Source organism: Hippocampus guttulatus, chromosome 21, assembly GCF_054856545.1.
Source record: "Hippocampus guttulatus isolate MCC_2025c chromosome 21, RoL_Hgut_1.0, whole genome shotgun sequence".
NCBI classification, from domain to species: Eukaryota; Metazoa; Chordata; class Actinopteri; order Syngnathiformes; family Syngnathidae; genus Hippocampus; species Hippocampus guttulatus.
The window spans coordinates 1822191-1832015 of NC_141281.1; positions in this window are offsets into that span (position 1 = coordinate 1822191).

Below are 9825 nucleotides of genomic sequence, written 5' to 3' on the forward strand. Positions count from 1 at the left end.
ACTGCTTTGCTGTACTTGTGCCTCCGACATTCTTAAAACGCCATTGCTATGATCGTGGATACTGTTTCTAAATGCTTCAAACAACATTTTTCTTGCGGAGCATTCCGTGTTTTAGCACTGCCACATGTTAGGTCCCATACATCCCCGTTTTTTTGAGGGGCGAGTTTTAGGATAACCGGTCCTGACTGTTTACAGTGAACCTCCCGACAAGGTGAGTAACAATGGCACTCTTGTCTACACATGGCCGCAACATATGCTTGATGTTGGAAGAATGTTTTTCTATACGCACGGCCACCCTCTCGACCCTCATAAATGTCCAAATGTTTTCACAATTTCTCCAATTTTCATACCTTATATAACACTTGTTGGGCTTTGGCTGAATTCCAAACACAATTTGTTTAATATTTTATTCCCAGGTCTCTATATGAGCACAATCCAGTGTCGGCTGCCCTCGACTTGAAGGCACATGATACGCCACTACTACTACTACTACTACTTTAAATGGCCTTCTGACATCGAAAAACTTTTTTTTTCATGACTGCCAAAACACATTAAAACAGTGACTGGATAAAATAATTGTTTGACATTACAGTTAACAATGCCATTTTTAAATGCTTCATGTCAAGTTGTCTAACATTACTTAAACACACGTACACAAAAAAACCAAACAAACTTTTGTTCTGCCCACAGTAAAAGTTTCAAAGGCGTTTCATAAATGTTAAAAAAAAAAGGGGTTCATAACAATTCCTTATTTGAAACGTCATAATTTTTCTTAATCCATGCAAAAGGGTAGTTTTGTTTAAAATAATTTCCATCTAGTCAGCCTTATTTCGCGGTTTGTTTATTGCTGCTTCAGTGCATCGCGGACTTTTTCAAACATTCATAAAAAATAAAATAAAAAATACTCCAATACTGCGACAATTTACCAGCTTGATATCACGATTCTGCACTCCATAAACGTGACGTGCAGTTTGACATGAACCACTCTTGAAGATTAAAGCTTGCTTTTATGCTGGTTATTGCCACTTGAGTTTTACTGTGAAAATAACACAAAGTAAATAGAATTACACACATTCAAATATTGCCACCACTTAAAGAAATTGCAAGCATAAATCTAACAGCTTACGAAACCCACCATAGCTGTCAAATTGGCATCAATGTTGCAGCGTAACCTTCGAAAATAACCTAATATTCAAACACAAACGGCCCCACAATTCACGCGGAATTACACCGTGACAATTCTCACAGGCATATATTCTTTCTCTTCCTCTCGTCGCGTTGTATAGTTCAAACTAAACTGACAAAGGCAAAAGCGGACTGCCAATTATGCACTGCAAAATTGTCAGATGGAGAGGTGAAGCGTTTTTGAACGTTTAAAGAAATCCAGTTAGAGACATACCTTAGAGAGACCGCAAGTCCTTCGGACCACCCGCTGTACTCCAGCGGGCTTAATAAAATGCTTACAGCAGATGACGTCAAAGCTGCAAAGTGTGTTTCTTTTTGCCAGACATACAGTAAGCAAACAAAAATGACCGCGCAGGAACAATGCTCGTGTTTTGTCCGTGGGCAGTGCACGTCTCAAGGACCGACCTCGGGGGGGGGGGGGGGGGCAGTCAAGGTTTGGGACAATATTTGTTGCCGTCACTACCTTGATTTGCGTGACTCGACCTCTTCTTCCGAAACGGGGTGACGGAAATTTTACCGCTTGTTTACAAAGTAGCTTCAAAAGATTAGAATCTAGTATAGCCAATGGCACAACAAGTAATTTACGGTTATCAAGAGTTCTGTAGTATTCACTGCATTCATGGAGCTGTGTTTTCTGAAAAGGGCTTGGCAATTTTTTAAAATAAAATAAATATAAAAAAATGATTAATGTATCGTAACAAATATTAGTACAATTTATACGTTTAACTTTCTCAGAAATGATTAATTGATCTCTCAACAATAAAATGTACATTATCATTTCGCATCAGACGTGGTTAATATTTTCAGATTTTTTTTAAAATATTTGTGTTTTTAAGTAATTGGCCCATGTATTGCAAATAATTAAATATATACTATTTTATAAATGTGTCAAAAAATTACAAATGCATTCAACATTTAAAAAGTACTCTGTACTCTATACATTTCATGGCTTTTCTTTTCAAACAATTTTTGGATCGATTTCTTGTGACTTCAAAGAGGTAAAACAGCCAACAGGAAAAGAAAACATTTTTCGTGTTAGCATTTAACATAAATTCATCAAACATGGTAAAGTTTGTTTGAAAGAAATCAGAACATCATAGTAAGAATATTATTAAGATCACTTTCTTTTAATTAACATATTGCACTCAAGTTTGTGAAGGAGAGTAATTGATATTTGCTCTCCCCCTAAAAAAAAAAAAAATCGTCATGGAAATGTCTGGCCACCCAAAGATTTTAAAAAAACGCCGCTGCACACTCCCCCTGCATTGCCGATATGTGAAAGACAACAAATGTTTTACACAAACAGGAAGCGTGCCAAAAATGGTTGCTGATGGGGGGCTCAGGCGGTGGGAAGAATAGTGGGCCTCCGAAGAGTCACATTGTTTAGGTCAGGCACCCCCCAAGTTTGACTTTTAAATCGACACAAAAGGAAGGATGGGAAAGTCTGTCAGTTTCTCTGCACGTACATATCGGAAGGACATCTTTTTAAAAACCACAAGTACATGTATACTTCCTCATCTGCTTTGAGCTTCTGGGCGGGGAGGCCAGGGGGGGCGTGTCTTTTCAATGGAAAACACTGTCGTGCGTCACGGCATCAGCGGCTGTTGTTGCCTTTGAGCAAGAGGTCCCTTGTTATTTGACAGGCTTTTATGAAAGACATTTATCTTTTAAGTACACACGGCGACCATTATGAGAAGGTATTCAAATCGAATAGTTTTTGAACTGAAGTGTTCAATTATTTTGACTTGTGTATTCTAAAAGCGATGTCACGTTTTGTCCTGGTAGGGTCGTATGCTCTTGTGGTGTGCGATATTCCTACGCGTTTGTCTTCAGATGATTTTATTTTATGTTTTCATATGTAGCCCAGCAAGTAGACTTTACACAAATCTAATCTATCAGATGGCAGAGGAGGGCTTTCCCTCCCACGTGCACACCTGCTGCCAATGTGGTCATCAAATTAGCCAAGTATTTAAGGACTGCCAAGGTCCCATGTCTCTGTTGGATTATTGACCTTGTTGCTGCTCTTGCTCAAGTGTTGTTTTCCCGACCCCTCGATTCCGTGATTGTCGTTTTTGCTCTCTCATCTCTCGTCTTGTATTTATTTATATTATTTTGCCTTTTCGTCTTGCTCTCGTTTTTGTTTCGTGCAATTGGACAGCAATTTCTTTTTATACTATGTCGGTGCATTTTTGGACAGATACTCTTTGTGTCTCTGTTTGTGGGATCCGATTGCCATTCATTTCATTCCCGAACTGTGTCAAAATTGGTGATCGATTTTTAATCTTATAATTCTCTGAAAATCAATGACGTCATTTATCGAATCCGCAAACACAATTTCATTCATTCCAGGACGTTCTGTGCCGCCATCGTTAATAAACCAAAGTTTCTTAGCATTTACACTCAAATTTTTTTATACCCCACCGAATATTTTTGAGGGTTTATTTGTTACCAATCCCTGTACAGTAAATAAACAAGTTCAGTATCCAAATCATATCTGTTTTAAACTTTATCAGGCACTTCGTATGTCAATTCCCCCAATCCGTGCTAACATTAACTCCGTATTTAGTCTCTGCATTGTAAAGGACTATCTTAGCCAAGTACAAGTCACAAGTTTGCTTGCTGACTTAGATTCCTCTTGAATATAATCGCCTTGTCATTAAAACATATGAAGATACACTGCTCGAAGGGACAAAATAAACACAAGCTAAAATTTGCTTACCCTGTCGATTTTCTTGCTACTACTTCAATGGCAGCACAATGGTTGCATTTGAGGTTACACAGCTAGCAATGACAAAAACAAGGATACAGACTATTTTTTTTTAAGCTCTGGACACTACTTTCTTGCTATCCTTCGTCTCTTTAATGAAAATATTTTAACAGTTGAAGCTAAAATTGGCACGCCGTGTCGTTTTTGCATGATGGCCCACAGTCTCCGGTTTTACTGTTTCCTCAGCAGCCCTTCTTCTCCTACAGCCGATTAAAGTTGCAGCGGAAGTCCATGTGAGAATCAAGTTGAACACTGTCTCTGTATCCCATGGGTGGATGCCACTATCTTATGGATTCTTCCTCACAGGCTCTGCAGGGGAGGCCCAGCTAAGTCAATAGCCGCGGGGCCCTCCAGATCACATAAACAAGTTTGTCCTCGGGGGTGGGGGGAAGAGGGTGACTCGCGCCATGCTGGCGATGTTATGTCATGCGTTTATCATCTCGCGCAGCAACAGATTTATTTGGGAGCCTTTTCCTCACTCCTTGACAAGCCAATCATCCAGCTAATGACCCATGGAGGGGAGACGGCAATGTCTTACTCATTTCTTGTATTTGTAAAACAAATCAAGGCAGAGTATTTGTTTGACTTTTTCCCTTGAGGCATTTTTCATTTTAGGCTGATGAAACTGTGTCTCCTCTGCGGCTTTGTTAGCTTGGCCTAGTCACGTTCGGTTGACGTGGCTACTTGGTGGTCTTCTGAGTTGACTGAAGTTCCTTTATAAAACAGTCCATGGAAATTTGAGTGTGTTTTTCCATCCCTTTCAATTAAAGGCAGCAAGTATCTGATTGGGATGTCTCCAAAGATTAACCTATGGGATGATCCTTTTCAGTGGGGGGTTGCTAATTTCCCTGCTGGGAAAACAGCCACTTGGAAACATTGAGCCTGGTCAATATTTACGATGACAAGTGTGTGTGTGTGTGTGTGGGAGAGGGGTCGGTGTTCAACACCAAGTTCGGTTCAGCCAGAGACTCTGCGATTGTGACGTGAAATGGAAAGCTTGCAAATCAGTAAACCCAACATACCTGAAGCTCACTCTTGCTGGACATGAATAGAGGAGCAACAGGTTGGGTTGGGTGTCGTATCTCACAAGCCATTTGCCACTTTAAAAATGAGAAGAGTTTGTAACTGCAATGTTGGAACCAGATAACTGAACAGTGAGTTTGGCTTAATACAGTGGTACCTCTACTTAACGAATGTCGCTTCATATGAAAATTTCAAGATACGAAAGGTAAAAATACAGAATGGGCTGCTAATCGCAGCTCCGAGTTTCCTGAGCGCCACATATTTATAGCTGATCTCCCATTGGCTGTTACCGGGCATCATCCTGGCATCCCATTGGCTAAGAGGGACTTTGACCGTACGTGTCGAGGCAGCGTCCTCGTCATTCACCCCTCGGGCCATGAGGCGTTCCGAATCACCCAGAAAAAGTGTTCACCAGTCGGGCGATCGCTCACTTTGCTGATGTTTGCCTTGGACATTTTCAAAGGATTGTTAAAAGCAGACAAAAGCAAACGTCCTTGATTCAGTTCGTTAAAAAACGCCAGGCAAAAACCACTTCTGAGAAAGAACATAGACTTCTAAAGAGGGCGAAAAACGATGAGAACACAGTTAAAAGTTAATGACCATCATTTTTATTCTTTACTCCATTTTTTGTTTTTTACGTTATGCACAACTCTCATTTATTGTGCAATAATCTAATTGGAACATGTATTTGTTCCATATTTTGATGCATTTTTTTATGCTTTAGAAAACATTTCTGTCTGAATTTTGGGGGCGCTTGGAACGGATTAGGGCATTTACATGGAAAACGTGTCTCGACTTCTTGACTTCTCGTCAAGAAATTTCTTCCAGAAACAATTACTGTACTCCTACTTTTGTATTACTTCTCTCCTTTTCTTTGTATTTTGGGCAGTTTGGATGCCCCATGCCACCACGCTGCATCTCTCAGGTCTTTCTTAAACACACTATGCCAGTCTTTTGATTTTGTGACTGGCAACTTGTCTATCGAGATAATAGCAGACGTCTGATGTCGTATGGAGTGCTCCAATCACTTTTTGAGGCGTGTCAGAAAAATTCCAGGAATTGTGTTGTAAAAGATCTATTTCAAATCCAAAACCGCACGTTTTCCCTCTTCAAAATAATCCCCCTGGAGTCAAATACACTGGACCAACCATTTCTATTACGCCTTCATGCACTTCTGCAAGGATTTTAACAATTCTTTTTCCGTGAACCTTCACAGCTCCGTCATCACGGCAGTCTATCTTGATGTCTTCATGATGCTCCTGAGCTTGGGAAAGAGGGGGCGGGGTGGGGGGGATTTTTGTTTTTTTGTTTTTTAATCGCACAGAGCCTTCGTCGGGTGTGGGGAAGTTTGTTACTCCAGCACAGCCATGCCCCCCATTTAAAACCACTTTGGCAAAAATACAGATCCTGTACTTCAGAACACTTCTTGTCAAGCAGATTTTGTCATTGTCACATGAACTAGAAATGACACCAAAACATGCATGCCAACTACTAATATGCACTTTTTTTTAACGACAGTTGCCTATTCTCTTGCTCCACTCACTCTTCTCTTGGATTAAATTCCCCCCCCGTCATCGACAGACGTAAGCAGGGGAGACCTTCATTCTGTCTCCATTGTATGTCATGTTGCAAGGTGGTGGTGGACCCCAAATAGCAGGCAAGAGGGAGGAGCAGGTTGTACTTGAAGAATTATATTGATAAAAACACAGAAAACTAAATCCAAAACAAAATCCTGAAAACAAAATGAATCCAAAGTATCAAACAAAACCCAGGCTGTAGCCAAAAACTAACAGTCACCAAAACATGATTGGGAACATGACCAAGAACATGACAGACAAACATGACAGCTACAGCAAACAAACAATGACCCAACAATGAGCGGTCGGGCGGGAGTCCTTTTATACAACTAATTACATAACGACCAACAGGTGTGCAGCTGCACGGGGGAGCCCTACAGTGCCACCTGTTGGTCACAAACAGGATCATGACATTGTGTGTACGGTTTTCTTTTTGTGTTTTATTTTTTTAACTGGTATGTCACGTGTCAGTGAGGTGTGGTTTTCGATGTTGTGGAAAACTGGCAAGTAATGTACCCAATTGTGTTTGGGGGGGGGGGGGCCCACAGGATTAGGTTTCATTCTTTGTGTGCATTTTCAGCATTCTTTGTGTGTTATAAAGTCAAAATTAGTGTCTGGATATTTAAGCCATCTGTCGCCCCCCCCCCCCCCCCCCCCCCAAAAAAAAAAGCCGTTTTGGCACTAACCTCTGGATTGGAGCATAGTGTAAACTGTAAACACTGCTTCATTACTTGTATGAAGTGTAAACAGCCTGTTCGAATATATTTTAGAAAACACTCAATAGGCCAACCTTGTGTCTTTTAAAAGCTCTTTTTCGTCCGGGCGTGGTTGCAACATCGGCTGGGACACGGAGTTGACTTGACCCAATGCTGGTAATAGGTCACGAGATTATTTTGGGCTCTCACAGTGACGTTTTCTTTTTCTCAACTCCTGTATTTTTATTATTTTTTGTATGTATGTGTGTGTACTGTACTTAATGTTTCGCTGTTTCCTGTAAAAACGTACAAATTGTAATGCAACAATGAAATTCCCTCGTGTCTGCTTCAACACCCAAGGGGTTGTTTTGAAACATTCCGCATCTCATTGTCACAGGGCTGGGGTGGTGGTGCCAGTTCCTGCATGGCAAGGACTTTCTTCCCTCCTGAGATGGTGCTCATAGACCGAGTTCTCATTTTTCTCCAGCCCTCCTCTCTTTTGTATTCTCATTTTGGGGACATTCGTGGAGCATGAAATGATGTGAATGTTAGGTGGAACATCCGTCACATATATCAGAAGGAAATGGAATATTGGCTTTTTTGACCTTGAGGAACAGGATACTAATCATAAAAAATGGCTGAAATGTTCTGATGAAAGTGAAAGTGCGGGAAAAGTTTTTGCCTTTCAATTTTTGTTGGCCAATCGAAAACGATTGGCCAACAAAATTTTTTTAGACCATTTTTGTCTAAAGGGAAGTAGCCTCTTATCCGGGATTCTGCAATGAATCAAAATGCGGGGCGGGGGGGGGGGGGGGTTCTACATCAAGCAGATTTCGTGAGAGCACACACTTAAATCCCCAAATGAGATAACAACAACTCCATTTTATTCCATCTGAGAAAACTAATGTGCTTGGCGCCATCCATTTTATTTATTGGGCAACGAAAAGTGAAATATTTTCTTTCGTATTTCATTCTTAGTTGTTGCCGAGTCAAACGCAAGGCTCTGAAATTGGTCATCAGTTGCGCTGTCTTTTCCCAGTGGTAATCACAAGAGGCACTGGGAGGCCCCTCCTCGGTGCTCGCACTGTTTGTTTCTGGGGTCAACTCAAGCCCCGCTGTGGAGGGGGAGGAAGCAGAGCCAGAGGAAATAACGCAGCAGTGGGGGGGATCTCATGCCAATCAACGCACAGCAAAGTGAGAAACGTTAGCCCATAGATGGATGCGCTAAGATTTCCCAGACTTTATGTTTTACCCTTAGGAGAGGCTACGTGGTAGACTGCAGACACCAAAGCTATTTTTTTTTCATTTTTCAGTCAGTTATATCAAGGCCAAGAAGTCATGCACTTTTCCGTGCCACTGAGTAAATGTCGTCCCCCCTCCCCCTGTTGACGCCCAGCGTTATGGCATTTACGGTAACTGGTGGTCAAGGTTCACAGATCTCACGGCCGTACTTTCAGAGACGGCATCTCGCCACATCGCGACACCGAATTAAGAACCTTTCCTGGAAGCTCTGTAAATATTTTGGTCCCCTCCCGCAGCCGTGCCGACAGACTTAATTCCTCTCACGAATTAATCAGCCGGGAGTGGGGGTGAGGCTGACACGGGAGGAACAGGACAAGTGGTCAGCATTGCTTGTGTTGGAAACCGTCCATCTATCAGCATCTCGTACCCAGTGCGGCCTTGACTCGTGCCCAGAGTCATGTGTGCACTCATGTAAACAAAACGCTGGTGAGGAATTCCTTTTTCGTATAAATACTACTTCCTGGATTAGTCAATTAACCCTTTCATGAACCCTGTAAGATGATAACATGGGAAGCCGTCCACTGTAGTAACCGCTGTCCCTAAAAGGATTCATCTGTGACCTTTTTTTTTACATGGTCCAAAATACTCTTCTTCCATCTTGAATTGTGTTGTGCTGCTTCAGAAAGATTTTGATGGTGTTCTTGAGGGTATGCACGATTGAAATTTACCTCCCCAAATGCGTTGCAATATTTAAAAATGACCATCCTGGTAGCGCTTTACAGTCATTACCGGTTGAAGGACGAGAGTGACTCCGCTCTTTCAGGGGTGTTCTACCTCCCATTAGTTTTCAGATCATTAAACCCAACCGCACAAACTGGCTGTGATGGTAAACAGGTGGTCCTGGTTTTATGACTGAGTTCTGTTCCCATGGTAGTGACGCAACCCGAATTTGTACCCAGCTTGGAATGCTCAGTAGTACATTTCCAACACCTTTGCTAACGCGGTCGTAAAGTCATGTATGGGAAAACCCTTGTAGGACTTAAATATAGAAAAATCAATGTAAAAACACTCGGTGCAATGGTAACCTAGAAAATTCTAGTTCATTGTGCGCAGTTCATAATCTTGTCTACTGTATGTCAGGACCATGGAAACCAGAAGACCCCTGCATTGCATTAACAGATAACAGAAAATCTGTTTGTGGAGACTGACCCCACCGCCCATCCCTCTAGATGGATTTAGAATGTAGCTTTCTCCTTGTCAGATGGGGAAATTGCTTCATCTTCGTTTCCATTCCCAAACGTATGTTAAAACAGAGCCTCCAGAGAGCACCCTCAAA